The sequence below is a fragment of the Lissotriton helveticus genome, chromosome 8 (assembly GCF_964261635.1).
Source record: "Lissotriton helveticus chromosome 8, aLisHel1.1, whole genome shotgun sequence".
In the NCBI taxonomy this organism is placed as follows: Eukaryota; Metazoa; Chordata; class Amphibia; order Caudata; family Salamandridae; genus Lissotriton; species Lissotriton helveticus.
Window position 1 is genome coordinate 1,388,915,489 of NC_136069.1, and position 15,414 is coordinate 1,388,930,902.

Below are 15,414 nucleotides of genomic sequence, written 5' to 3' on the forward strand. Positions count from 1 at the left end.
TGAGGGTACTGACAACAAGTACCCTACCACATGTCATATTCGCGCTAACAAGATATTTGTTTATAGTGGGTCTAATCTAATAATGAAGAGAATGGGGCTAATATTGTGATATACCAATGACCAAGATATCTGCAACCGTGAAACCTACCTCGGACTGTATGAATAATTAGACATTACTCCATGTATATTTTAAAAAGGTTTTAATTGAAATTGTTTTACTGCAATTGCCAATTTTATTGAAATTATGTAACATTTGGCTGAAACATTTTAGATTATTTTATGGACATGTTTATAATGAATTCTTTTATGGCCTTTGGCCGTAATGAAGAATTTATAAGATAAGAACTATGGGGCAGATGTATCATCCGTTTTTTTTGCCGCAAACGCTGCGATTCGCAAAATAGCAGCGTTTGCGACAAAAAAAACGGGATTTGGAATGTATCATGCAAAAAGCCTTGCAATATTAAGGAATCGCAAATTTTGCGATTCCTTAATATTGCATAAGCATTTAAGAAATGGCAAATTGCGATTTCTTAATTGAAATGTATTAAGCATTTCAGTTTTGCGATTTTTGACTAAGAAATCGCAAATTACCACCAACTTGTAGTTGGTGGTAATTTGCGAATTCTTTTCAAAATGCACTTTTTTAAAATTCTAAAGCTGCCATGTGACGCTCATACATGCCCTTAGGGCATGTATGTGCGCCATATGCGCACACATGTCAAATTCAGGGGTGCAGCAGGGTGTCCTTAAGACACCCTTGCACCCTTGTAATTATTCTCAATTTGCGATTAGCAAATTGCTAATCGCAATAAAGGAATAATTTCCCATTCATTCCGATGGGCCTCCTGGCCCATAGAAATGAATGGGAAATTATTCCTTAATTGCGATTGGCAATTTGCTAATCGCAATTAAGGAATTTTAAGAAATCGCTAAAAAATAGCGAATTTCTACATACATACCATTTTGCACTTCTCAAATAGCGATTCCTTAAAAATCGCTATTTGAGAATCGCAAAATGGTATCTTGATACATCTGCCCCCAAGTTCATCGATTCAAATGGTGGTAGACAAAATATAAATGTGAGTTTCCGTAAAAAACAAAAGTGCATTTATATTTCCCTTATGTTGTGCCCTCAGAAATAATAAAAAAGAAAAACTGCATTAGCGGAGTGTGTGGGTGTGTGCACACATGTGTGGGTGCACATGTGCATTCATGTCATTTGTGTTTATTACATGTTCTTCACTAGCAGGATTTTGAAACACTGTATTTTTCAGCCTGATTGTCAAACAAAGGAATGGTTTCAGGATATTCCCACAAGGCCCAGGGAATGGCACATTGCCACTGCACTGCATGAAATCACACAGCACGGAGCATGAGGCAGGGTAGCGTGGAACTGATGAAGCAACTGAACAGACTAAATGCCCCCTGGTGATCTGTAATACAAAGAACTGGGGTATTTACCAGTTCAACAACTTTATGGATACAGTATTGTCCTACGTACGCCACGTTCCCCATCTCATATCTATTTAAATGATAATGATTCGACGGGACTAGTTTGCACCATTCCCTGCTTAAAATAATTGACTATCACTTTAAATTCCCATTCCACAATTGTCACGCTGCGGCTGAACAGCACGACTAAGCAATGAAATGGATCCAACTATGAAAATGCAGGGTAATGTGTTTTTTGCGCGACTGCAAAGGCTGATAGAAGTCGCGAAATCCGCTTTCTCAGCTGTAAACAAGATAATGGGCGAGCCACTATCCATATTTTGCTGCAAATGGAAGATTATCGTATCTGCAAGACCTTCAATATGTTTCCATATTTTTTTTTATTTCACAGAGGCATATGCAAGCTTTAATATGTATATCTATAAAATACCTTAAGCATTTGTCTGTTTTTTTCTGCTTAGTACTTCGGGTCAATATGTGCAGACAGACTTCCTACTAAATAAATCATGCAGACACCATGGTATTGCAAGAATGAGTACTAAACTGGAAATGCTAACCAACTGTTTTTAGTACCCAGGATTCTCTCTTTCAGGGTTATTTTTGCACATAAAATTAAGTTTTAGTTGAAGGAAATTGAGGTAAAGTTTAATTCAGTTTAATTGATTTACTTGCATATGCGCCATCATGTATAGATAAGTTAAAGGATTTAAAATATAATAATAATCTAGAACCTTTGACAATGTTATTTGAGAAAAGGATGCCAAGTCCTGTGCCCATATTGATAAGGGCAACTACTCCTACTATTTCTAGTAAAATTATAGTACCTAATATTACCATGAAAGTATAAATATCCATTCAATATGGATTAAAACCATGGATGTAGGCTTTTGGCAGAGGAAGAGTAAATTGAGTTTACATATTGCTTCATGAACGGGTTCAAAGCTATTAAAAGCTACGAAAGTGAAATATCTCGTCTTCATCATGGATGATGACATAAAACCAAAAGACAACCAATAACAAACAGTTCTGAAATTCGAATGATGAAGCATCTCCTCACATTGAGAAAAAGAATAATGGTCAATTTTAGAACCGACTTGTACAACAGTGTTGATTTCTGTATTACTAGCTGATTGGTGGTCTTCTTTCAGGTAACACAAAATCCAGGAGTTAAACTAATCATAACATTAGGTAATGAAATCACATCTCCTCCCTTAAATCCTTAGATTTACTTTATGTACCAAGTTGACTTCTGTTTAAAGATGGTTATTTAGAAAAAAGTATCTTCGTGGCTCTGTTTTTTACACTGGTCTAGTGCTTCTTCAGTCAGGGTCCGAAAACGAAACTTAGCTTGATGGCTTTTACATCCCCCCACCCCATTATCAGTGCAATTGGCCAAAAATGAGTTTCTGGTACCATAGATGGACAGTGGAATTCCATTCCATCAGATAAACATATATAACTTCAACACCTTTAGAAGCAATGTGGAAGATTGGGTGCACATGTCTGTTCCAGGTGGTCCAAGAGAGTTCAGAACGCTATAGAAGGCCATTTACCCATTCATTCACAACAAAAGAATCGTTTTATTAAATTGATAGGTAATCTCTTTCCTTTTGACACTAAAGGCTGGAATCACGAATCACAAGTCCAAACCTCGATTTTTGGACTTAAATTGTGGGCTAGCCTTTAAATCGTTTCCAGTTTGATCATTTTGCTTCTTATGTTTAGAAGACAGATTTAAATGCACTGTTTGAATGTTGTCATTGCACAGCAAACCATTCAGGAAGGAGTTTACATAATGTAAGTAGTACACTGCTGGATAACAAGGGTGCCTTGAGCAAGGTGATCCTCCAACCAGTGTTGAGGCACGACTGGAAAGCTTATTGACTGAAACAAGTACTCAACTTTTTAGCAAAAGTGCATGTTAAATTTACTGGTGTTAGTTTGGGAGAGACCAATCAACAGTGCTTTGCTTTAGCAAAGAGGGTAATCTATACATTTCAACAAACAGTGAACTTTTGGATGAACAGGAGATTATCAAAATATGATAGTCTAAAGGAAATTCCAATAGTAAGTGGAGATAAAATCCACCGACCGTTGAAAGAGGCAGGCATTGCACTGTGAGTCCTGCTAGAATCTCTGCAGATGGCCACATGGGAGGTAAAGTCAAGGACATTACTGCACTAGAAACATGGGAATAGAGTTGCCATGATCACGTGTGCTCGGACCACAACAAAAGGAATGGTTACAGACAGAATAGAGATGCCACTTGGAACAAGAACATGCATGACACTCTGTAGGGCAGGAAGCTCTGAAAAAGTGAATGAACAGTGAGAAATGTTTTGAGGAGGATGAGGAGCGAGTGGTAACATCATTACTCTTTTACTAATCTGTCAGGGAGAAAGAGTGGGTGTGTTAAATGTAAATGTAAATGTAGTGCTTATATAGCGCACGTATCATCCCCGAAGGGGTCTCAAGGCGCTGTACACATACCGCTGTGGAACCCTTCCTGACCTTTCCCTGTGAAGTGCCCACTCCTGGGCACCCCCAAGGTGAAGCCAGGCATCCTAGCGCTGTTGGGGCCGTTGTGGAGATAAAGCAAGCTATTGCCCAGAGTTGCAGAGTGGGACCCATGCATAGAATAGGCACCGATTCGAGAATTATCAGGTCCGGGGAAATTGAGCCCAAGACCCGCCGAGGCGGGAATTGAACCCTGGTCCGGGCCAGACCTCTGCATCAGGGTCTGCCTCTCTAACCATTGAGCCACACTTCTCCACGTGTGCTTGCAAATGTGCAAGCATTCTCCAACAAATGTGAGGGCAACTCTGAGTTTTGTTACTGACCCCACAATCAGAAGTGTACAACTTCTTGGAGAAGGAGCATATTCATACAGTCCTATGTATTCTTATGGATGTGTATGGTTGACACTATGGTGAGAGAGATTTGCCTTTATACCATTTGCAATCTAAGTAAAAGAAAATGAAGGACATCATAGCACTGAATAGTTTTAGCTAGCATACGTGATTCCAATTATCTGAGCATATACATCTACTAACCTAATAGACAGCGAGAGGGGCGCTAATACTCAATTCCGGACATTATCAATAAAATGTGATATTTAATAGACAGTGCCAAAATAATCCAGCATACCATGATATTATGCTTTTGACTCATCAATTGTAGTTAGCAAACAGCTGGTCACAAAATCCAACAGTCACCAGATCTTAGCTCAAACCATGGGGAAAAAAATCGACTAATTTCGTTTTTAAAAGAATAGAATACTTCTTTGGCCAGCTCAAGCCGTCCTCGGTTTTGTGGTAAATCACATCAGTTTGTAAAACGATTTTGTAGACAATAGCTGAAACTGCAAAGGCCAAATTAAATCCATGGAGACCAAAGGGCAATGCACCGAGGTCCCTACCCAAGTGTCATTTCATGGCTCCTTCTGAAATTAATAACACGCTTCCCTGCCCCCCTGTATTTCTCAATCATGTACAGTGTTTATAATGGCAACGTTTTTGATAGGGACATTATTTGCGAAATAGTGTCATTCAGGATTGGAGAGTTTACAAGGGAGGCTATAAATGTGGTAATGCTAATAAGAGCATACGTTTTAATGTAGTGGACCTCTCCCAAATATTGGGGTTATGACCGAATGTAAAGCCTTATCTCCTTAAGTTTCTCTTAAGAACAACTTCATGATTTTTATTTGTAACATATTTAAATAGAACAGAATAAATGATAAGGGCAGTGGACACTTAACATAGAACTACGAGAAGAGCAAATTATAGATAGGTCTTGAATTTAATGAGTGACAGATTTTCAGCAATTTAACATACTTTATGGGAGTTTTACGCTTACATTTTTTACTCACGTGGTTTCAATAACGCTCATCTAAGTGTGTGGATTCACTTGGTCATCAAGTTAAACAAATGGCCTACAAGCATAGCTTTCAGTGCCTGCCAAATGACCTTAAAGATGCTAGTGGCCTCATTAGCGAGCCTGGTTTATATATTACAAGTAATCTTGAAGCCACAAACTCCTTAATTAAAGAGCAAACTTCGATTGTGTTTCTGCAGATAGTGTTGCATGATTCTCACATTCATCATTTGTTAAAGATAACAGAGTATACGGTAAATATAACATCCATCCACAGCAGTTGTGGGGGTTTATCACTGATAAAACTATGCAGCGGTCCCAAGATAGTTTGTGTGAGCAGATGGAAAAACAAATTGTGTCAGACAGCCCATACCATCCCATTTTAAAAAATACAGTATCCATTAGAATCAACGTAGAAGACCACATTTACTAAGTTTGGGCATCTACTCAGAAATACACATACAGCCCTTTATAGTTGTAAGTAAATAGACACGATCTTTTGCATTATGTGAGGTCCCACCTCCTCAGAGTACCTTTCCATCCCTGTGCAGGTCTGTCATACCTCACATATGGCAAGTGGTACGCACCCTGGGCCTGATTCGCAGAACTATCTTAAGACAAAATCCTAAACTTATTACTATTTTGGTATTCACAGAAGGCACTTACTCATTTCGGTATTCACAGAAGTTAGGAGTTCTGACTTTAGGACTCCTAAATATCTTCTATGAATACCGCAATTCTTAAAGTTAGGATTTTTCTCAGTTTAGGAGTAGTAAAGTTAGGACTCCTAACTTTAGGACTCCTAAATGCCTTCTGTGAACACCGAAAGTCTTAAAGTTAGGATTTTTCTCAGTTTAGGAGTAGTAAAGTTAGGACTCCTAACTTTAGGACTCCTAAACTGAGAAAAATCCCAACTTTAAGACTTTCGGTATTCACAGAAGGCATTTAGGAGTCCTAAAGTTAGGAGTCCTATCTTCTGTGAATAACGAAATGAGTAGGTGCCTTCTGTGAATACCAAAATGGTAGTAAGTTTAGGATTTTGTCTTAAGTTACTTCTGTGAATCGAGCCCCCTGATGCCACCTAAACTCACTTGACTCTATCTTGAATATGCAAACATGTTCATACTGCAAGTCCCATAAATCAATCAGGTAATATTTGTTGAGCACACGGCTACTCTACAGAGTACTCCGGCGCTAAAGGCTCATTGACTACTGCGACAAATAAATGAGAAGACACAGTTAAGCAACCAGGTTTTTAGGCTCCATTTAAAAGAATCGTCATCTTTAGTAGCATGCAGGCAGGGCCGGACTGGGTACCAGGCAGTTTGGAATGCTGCTGAGCTGGGGGCTGATTTCATTGATGGGGACCTGCGTGTACTAAACAAAATTTGTTTTGCTTTCATTATTTCGAAGCACATGCAGGTCTCCATGAACTAAATCAGCCCCCACTGCAATTAAATCAGCCCCCAGCTCGGCAGCATTCCAAACTACCCGGTAGTCAGTCCGGCCCTGCATGCAGGTATAGAAGAAGAGCATACCAGCCAGAAGCTGCCAGAGCAGAGAAAGTGGTACCTCTCCATTTCTTCTTCTTGATTTTTGGCACCACAGTCAGCAGCACATCCAAAGAGCACAGAGTTCTTGCCCAAGGATAATGTGTGAGTTTATTGGCCAGGTAGCCAGGACCTAACCCATAAAAAGTTTTATGGGCCAGCACAAGTCCATTGAACTGAACTCTCACCTGAACTGGCAGCCAATTAACTTTTTTTTAAAGTTCATGAATTGAGTTGTTTTTCAAAATATTTAGAAGGAGCTGGGCTGCGGCATTCTGCACCAACTGGAGTCTCTTAACTTGGTGCAGAGGGAGACCCCAATACAAGGCATTGGCATAATCCAGCTGAAAGGTTAGGAGGACATGAATTACCATCTTCTGGCAGTGTGAGGGAAGTAGGGACAGAAACTTTCTCAAAGAGCTAAGAATGCTAAATTATGTTCCAAACACACATTTCACCTGGGAGGTGAAGGACAATTTATTCAAACCCTGATAGGAATTCCATCAGGATGTGCAGAGTAAGTTTAAGAAAGTGGGGAACATGGAGCATTGATAAATTCAGTTGAGTGTTGTTAAAGCACGGTTTCAATGTGGCAAGAGTGAAGATAGAGATGCAGAGAGGTCATCAATGATCATCAGCAAATCTTAATTATGAGCATGCAGAACTTGGCTAAGGCATGAGAATGAGTGTCGGTATTTATAATGTGACTTAATCTTTACAGAGTAACGGAATATGCAGAATGTGTCAGCAAATATACATTGTGGCATAGTGTTCAGATTATTGCTATTGGCGGGTTCAGCACACCTGAGAGAATGCAGCGGAAATATAAATTAGTTTTTCATGGGTACATGCCAATGAGTTATTGGGTATGCTCTGGTCATTGCTGAGCATGCTCAGAGTTTGGATGAAGATGCACAGACCATGGTTGAGAATAACAGAGCATAGCGGTAATATTGTACTGGGAAAGACAGTGTGCACAAGCACGGCTGAAGATGAAAATAGTTATAAATGCAAATGGCATGTCTGAGCGTTCGCATTGATGGCCTAGGACGTTGGCATGGTGTTTTTGGATGTACAGAGCATGATTTAATGTAGGTAATGTGAGGCTAGGGGTGTGTATAGTATGGCTAAAGGTGTACTGAAAATGTCTGAAGGTTTACCTAGAATATTTGAGGGTCTGCAGAAGTCACTGAGGATGAGCAGAGCATAGTTAAAGGCTTTCTGCACATTGATGTGGGTATCCAGAGTGTGGCTGATGATATTTGGAGTGTAGCAAAATATATATATGCAGAATCTGGCTGAGGTTTCGCAGTGAGACGGACAGTATACATTGCTTGGTTGAGATTTTGGAGTGCAGTGCGGAGGTTGAACAAGGCTAAGAGCATGATAGGTTCACAAAAGTAAATGACTAAGGTTTTATTGCATAGCCACATTTTACACAGTTCTAACAATTCAAAATAGGCATCCCACCCAAATATAAATACTTACATTTTGTTACTGTCTCCAACATGAAAATTTGCCATGACTATACAATAAAACTAAAGAAAAAAATGGAAAGGCAGCTGTTTTCATTTCCAATATGGTGTCATAATGACACCAAGAATCAGTTTTCAGAGAGATTTGGCATCTCATGGTAGCCTCCATGAGTGTCACAAACTGAATGTGTGGGCGAGCATGATGATGACATTCATCCATCTCGAGGGTTACCCCTAATCCAAGCAATTGAGGCAGCCCAAAAGCCAGCACTGCTGACAAGGGGAACAGGGCAACATAACTTGGCGACATAGTGGATGGGCATCAACGGCCCATACTGACGGTAACTGCCAAGTCTGGCAAGCTCAACCATGGCCCACCTAAACCATCTGGCTGTTCTCCATTCCAGAGTTCAGGTCTGATCTTTGTCAGTGCCCCTAATCCCCAGCACTCCAAACTAACCACCGGTCAAGAGTTCAAGCTTGCTGTCCTCATGCACAGTAGCTGTTTGGTCACTGGATGAGAGAGGACTGGATGAAAGCATGCCAACAGCAGCAAGAAAGCAGGCTAGCCTGGCCTGAACTGTGGGGCCGCATGCGAAGCAGTCCATGTTGTATGACGTCCACCTCAGAGCCTCAACTCTATCTCAGTATGCCGGTAGTAAGACAGTGGTGGAGGCAGTCAATGGGATTCACATGCTCTGTGGAGGTGCTACCCTCGTGCTGCTGCAATATTGATCAAGCAAAAAATGTATAACTGCGGACGTGAAGTTTTTAGTGGGGTGTGTAAAGCAGAGCATAGGGTTTTTGAGGGTTTTGAAATTGCAGGAAACATGTGCAGAGTGCTACTTAGGGTGTGTTTAACCTTGATGGAAGTGTTTAAGGCTTAGTGTTTGATAAGTATAATGTGGCTGCAAGTGTGCAAGTCATAACTGGAGGTTTGTAAAAGAGTTTGTGGTATACAGACTCTAACTGTAGATATGCACTGCCTGGCTGTGGGCGCCCATAGTAATTCTGGGGTATTCACATTGTTCCTCCCTTACTCAGAGTGTGGCCGATGATTCCCCAAGCCAGGGGAACAGTTCAGTAGCATAGATGGTGCTTCAAAAAGCAAGGCTGAGACTGAACAGCATGTGACTGGGTGTCACAAACCCTTGCCAAACTGAAAACAAGCATTTGCAATGCAATAGGTCTCGCATTAGGAAAGTTTGAGCTATTGGTATTGTAAATGGCAAAGTTTTTATATATGTTTTTTTTTTAAATAGCTAAATTAATAGCTTTGTCATTTACAATGCCAATAGTTATAACTTTCGCAAATGTGATACCTATAGCATTTGTAATGCAATATGTTTTGTATTTACATGACTTAGATGTATTGATATTACAAATAACAATGGCGTTAAATTTTTTTTAAATAACTAATACTTAAATAGAAGTTATTGTCACACCGTTCTCCCTCCACTCACCCAGTGGTCACATGAGCACACCGCTCACTCTGCACTCAGTGATCACTGTGCACTCACAATATACTTGCGCTGTTCACCATGTACATCAACCTGCAGTCATACAAGCACACTACTCACCCTGCACTCATGTGACACTTCACTCACCTGTCCCCCTCACTGCTCACTCTGCAATGTCACTCAAACAAGCCCATCACCAACCATACATTTATTCGTCCCACTCTGCACTTACATCCTCACCCAAATTCATATGGGGCCATATGCATCACCACATTTTCCCATAGACACAGAATGGGCAAACCCCTTTGATGCATGTGGCACTAAGTCACCTCACTCCCCCTGCAGTCACTCCTCTCACCTTTGAGTCGCACTATTGCATGGCTCACCGTGCACTCACATGGGCACTCCTGCCACCCACACAGACCAGAGGGTTAATGTGCTTGCAACAAAGAACATGTATCATTGAAATGAAAGAACTGAGTGTGAGTAAACAATGAGCAGCCCTATAAAAAAATTAAATGTTTGTCAGAAAGGGGCTATTGAGCGATGAGGTGCATTGTTTGCGAGTGGTAGTGAGGGAATTTGTGGAGGGAATGGGGAGGGGGCGGCAAAATAAAATGTTGCACTGTGTGTAACCAGTGCTAGGGCAAGCCCTGGCTGGGAGTCTTAGCCCCCCTCCCACCCGAAGTTTGGGTCTAGCTGTACCCTGGGTCTCAGCAACCACTATTTGATATGAACCACCAGCAAATACCAAGCACAATGTTCTCAATCCACCCAAGCAATTAATGGATGTCTCGATGACTAAAGAGCGACGAGGCGAGCTAGATAGTAAAAATGTACTACATCGATGGTGTATCACAACAGAAAATTCAAGCAGAATTCATGTGTTCTCTTTTTAGCAATCTGCTGCCGGTTCTAAAACTCCATTTATAATCTTACATTAATAACTGCATTACTTTGTATTATTGTATTTTTATGACTATTATTATTATATGTCGTATTATATATTTTGTATAATTCTATTTTATATTATTCTTTTTGAAAATTAATAAAAACAATTTGAAAAAATAAATAATAACTGCCTTTATTGGTTTTGCCATAAATGTAATTTCTTTTTAACTATGCGAGGCTAGTAGGTGGTGCCACAGTTGTAAATATAAGCTGTTAATGGGGGGGGGTTAAATATTTGAAATTAAGATTCCAAAACGTTTATTCCAACATAGCGAATGCTTGTATGAGTTTGTCAATGGCTGTGTCAATCCTGTACACTTTCAACAATGTTCTGAAAGCTGCAGGGGCGCGTTCTACAACTTTCTTCTGGTCAAGTGCAAGAGCTTGCTCGGGGATTTTAGTCAAAAGGTCCAATACTGGAGTCACTGTCCCCTCTTCACCGACATAGATTTGCCAGACAATTATTAATTCACTCCCGAGTAGCTGTGGATTGGTTACAACCATGTGATCTGCAGACGATCCTTCTGGCAGCCGGATAAGGACAGGATACCGTTCCTTGAAACGACGAAAAGTGTTTTTACGACGCATACAGCATTCAGAGAATGCCGAGAAAGCACGAAAGAAAAGCAATAGGTTTTTCTTCTCTTCTATTGCGGATACAAATGTCCTTAGCTCGGAATCACCTTCAGAGTCAAGAATTAGGATGTTTAAATCTGTAACAACAGCCGTAGTGTCATTTTGGAGATTGCAAAGGAGCTCAAACTCGAGGGTAAAAGACAGGCAGCCGCAATTCCCTGCTAGCGTGTACTTGTGCAAGGTTTGGCTGTCGTTTCTTTCTGCTGATTTCCTCGAGTATTCTGTGAATTCAGTGCCTGTCAGCTCTTTGAGGTAGGCCAGCTCCAACTCCAACACTTCAAGCTCTCCCTCCAGATCTGTTGCATTTTGAAGCTCTCCCTCCAGATCGGCTGCATTTTGATTCGTTTTAAGCGGAGTCATCGGAAGGTGTTCACCCTCGTGATGCGTGAATTTCTCTTGGCTGCGGAACTTTTCTGTTAGCTGGTGGATTTCATCCTCCAAGGACCGGATTTCATCCTCATACTGGCGCAACATTCCAATGGTCAACTCTAAAGCGCAAATATTTCAGAGCCTGTACTTAACTCGTGGGCTTTCACGTACAATGGCGCTGCTTTCAAAAAGTGAGGGAAACACAACAGTCATCATAGATAAAGACAAGGGACTACGCGAAAAACAAGGTTTTCAATCCCGGGCGGAAGTCAGGCAGGCCGGGGGCGGGACGTGAAGACACACCGGAAGCCCGGGCGGGCTCCCGTGAGGTGAGAGCCTCGCACGCACAGAAGGAAGAGACCGCCGCCGCCTGCAACGAGCCCTCGCCTGAAGACAAGTACCGGTGAGTGGGGGCCTTTACTGAGCTGCGAGGGCGGGGGGCATGTGTGTGTGCGTGGGGCGGAGGGGGGCTCTGTATGTGTGTGAGCCTGCGTGTGTGTATGTGTCCTGGAGTCTGTGTGTATGCGTGCGTGTGTGTATGCGTGTGTGATGACTGCGGGGGGGAGGGAGAGAGTGTGTGCGAGCGAGTGTCTCTGTGTGTGTATGCGCATGCATGCATGTGTGTATGTGTGGGGATGTGCACGGCGCGGGAATTCTTGTGAATGTGGACGGAGCCGACGTGCGCGTGCAAGCAGCTGAATCCAGCCGGGGAGAAGCGCGTGCACCTTCTCGTCCGTCCTTCCCTCCAGACAGGTGACTATACGTCTCCGTCCCTGGAAGGCATCCTTTGGATGCTTATTCCAGGGCGAGACCTAAAAAGGAGAAAGACTGTGGCGACGGAACAGGGCATAGTTATGGAAATGAAAAGTGAAACAAGTGGGGTGTACAGAGCATAGCTAATGGTGTGCAACATATGACCTAATTAGTGATTAAAGAAAAACCAAAGTGGATGATGGACGGAGCGTTGACAATACAAACACTCACCCCCAGTCAACTGATCTGGGTTTAATCCATCACGGTTCTTTAGCTCACTCCACCACCCCAGTTCAGACATGGCCATATGCAAATCAGTCTGACCCTGTGCCTCATGGGAACAGTCCAGCCCGAACTGCCAAGCCATGTCTTCCCTGGACCGGAATTAAGCTTCCCAGGACCGGTTTCTGGCATTACAGCCGTCTTCAGCCGGGCTTGCTTGAATCCAGTGGCAAAGTGAGCAAGGGGCTCACGTCTGAGCAAACCCTGCCAACTTAGGGCAAACAAAGAAAAACCAAAGTGCATGATGGACGGAGCGTTAACAATACAAACACTCACCCCCAGTCAACTGATCTGGGTTTAATCCATCACCGTTCTTTAGCTCACTCCGCCACCCCAGTTCAGACATGGCCATATACAAATCAGTCCGACCCTGTGCCTCATGGGAACAGTCCAGCCCGAACTGCCAAGCCATGTCTTCCCTGGACCGGAATCAAGCTTCCCAGGACCGGTTTCTGGCATTACAGCCGTCTTCAGCCGGGCTTGCTTGAATCCAGTGGCAAAGTGAGCAAGGGACTCATGTCTGAGCATACCCTGCCAACTTAGGGCGAACAAAGAAAAACCAAAGTGGATGATGGATGGAGCATTGATAATACAAACACTCACCCCCAGTCAACTGATCTGGGTTTAATCCATCACCGTTGACTGGGGGTGAGTGCTTGTATTGTCAACGCTCCGTCCATCATTTCCTTTGGTTTTTCCTAATTAGTGATTAATCATAGCTGAGGATGCAAAAAATGGGACCTGAAATGTGGAGAGCAGGGTTGGTGCTTTAGGGTGAGTGTAGGGTATGTTATGTGCAATACACTGCATGACAGTGCATGTGTCTGTGTTATACATTACTATCATATGAATCATAGTGGAATTGCTAAATTATGACTATTCGAACAGTTCTGCCAAAGTAAACACTCTTTCATTCTGTCTATTTTCCGGGTTCCGGCATAGGAAACCACTCACTGTTGCAATGGGGAAAGCCAGATGATGGAATCTTCCAGTGGCCTTTACCTCAGGAGCAACGATGTCACTGCTGCAATGACATAGCATGCTCATGGCAACATTTTCTCACACACTGGCAAACATAGTTAAGTCGTATGTATGTAAGGTTATAGGCATTAGTTAAGGCTGTAAATTAATACAAGATCTATCTAGTATCGTATGGGAGGGTTAAATCCAAAAAATAAAACACCAATCAAATTTCTTTATCACATGGGTCTGACTGAGGAAATTCCATAGGCTAATTCTCTTCTGTATATGACGTTATTTTTTGAGGTTGCAACCCTTCCTGTTACTACCTAGCTCCAATTTAAGCCCTATATGTTTATTTTCATTCCTTCTCTTTACCTTTCCAATTCCTTGCCTTTGTTAATTCTTTAACCAGTGGATTTCCACACCAAAGACGAAGGGGAGGCATGTGTTCTCATAGAAGCCACCTTCTGAGTGCTTTAAAATAACTAATCCCACAGAGGGAAAAGGGTGAAATGTTAACAAGCCATACATGAGGGCACCATCGTCATCCACTCAACAGATTAGTCTGGATTACATTCTAAAGGATTGGGAAACCTCTCAAGTTACACCCCTTTGAGTAGTTAGTACGTTACTTGATGGGTACGCGATAGGAGCACTGCAGCATATTGCCTTCCTAGCTCACCCATTAATTTCTTTCCATTGCCTTTTAACTGGAAGCTTAAATCACAGGCCCTGTGTGTGCCCAGTAGGCTCTAGAACGGATTCGTACAGGAAGTGTTGAGCTCAGGAAAACTATTGATAACTACATGTTGAATTTTCCAGACAGACACACGATATGAATGTGTGGCACTGGCACATTTACATCACTTATCTACAATAGGATTATATGGTGACCATAGGTGGGAATTATGTTAGAAAAAACCAAAAGGTGGCAAACTATCTCTAAATGCAAGTCTCGACCCACATGTCTGAAAACTAATAACACTTCATGTTGGGCTTAAAATAAATTATTAATTTTTCCACAACGACTCTACGGATTAGCTGTAATTACCCAAAGCATTTAAAAAAAATGTAATTACTTTCACAACAAGTAACTTACAAAACCAAACTTTATTTATAATGTCAAATTGAGGTAAGTATAAAAAATTAAGAATGCGACATGAGTTACTGAAGTGATTTTGGCGTAACTATTTTTTTTAAATTATGCAACCATTACTTTTATGTCATATTAGATATGTTGCCAACTAAAGACGTATAACACCCCTGGAACAACACTCAGAAACTGGCTATTAATTTCTTGGAAAAACAACAGGTTTGCAAAGTGAGAAGGGATGATGTGAGTTTGTGTGTCTTGTTTCCTCCCAAAGTAACTAAATAAATGAAGTACTAATTAACATTATGGCATTGATAAATGGACAGAGAGATTAGAGATACACTCGATATTCAGGTCCTCCCAGATGGACTGTCAAAGTCACATTAATTCCGTCCTCATCGGAGCATCTGCTTCTCCCATAATCCACTGCCCCTTGGTTGGAGCAGCACAAACTCTTGTGACTCAATTCGATTTATATCAATCTAATTTCTCTTAATCCAATTTGTATTCCAATCTACCACCGTCTAATCACTTAAATCTCCAGCCTCCAT

General features: G+C 41.6%; 1 protein-coding gene and 1 pseudogene across 1 annotated transcript in view; both read right to left on the reverse strand.

The window, feature by feature from the left end:
* Positions 1-15,414, reverse strand: part of ROBO2 (roundabout guidance receptor 2) — an 803,551-nt gene that overhangs the window by 746,966 nt on the left and 41,171 nt on the right. The gene's annotated exons all lie outside the window — the stretch shown is intronic.
* On the reverse strand, positions 10,997-11,931 carry LOC144771981 (centromere protein P pseudogene; annotated as a pseudogene).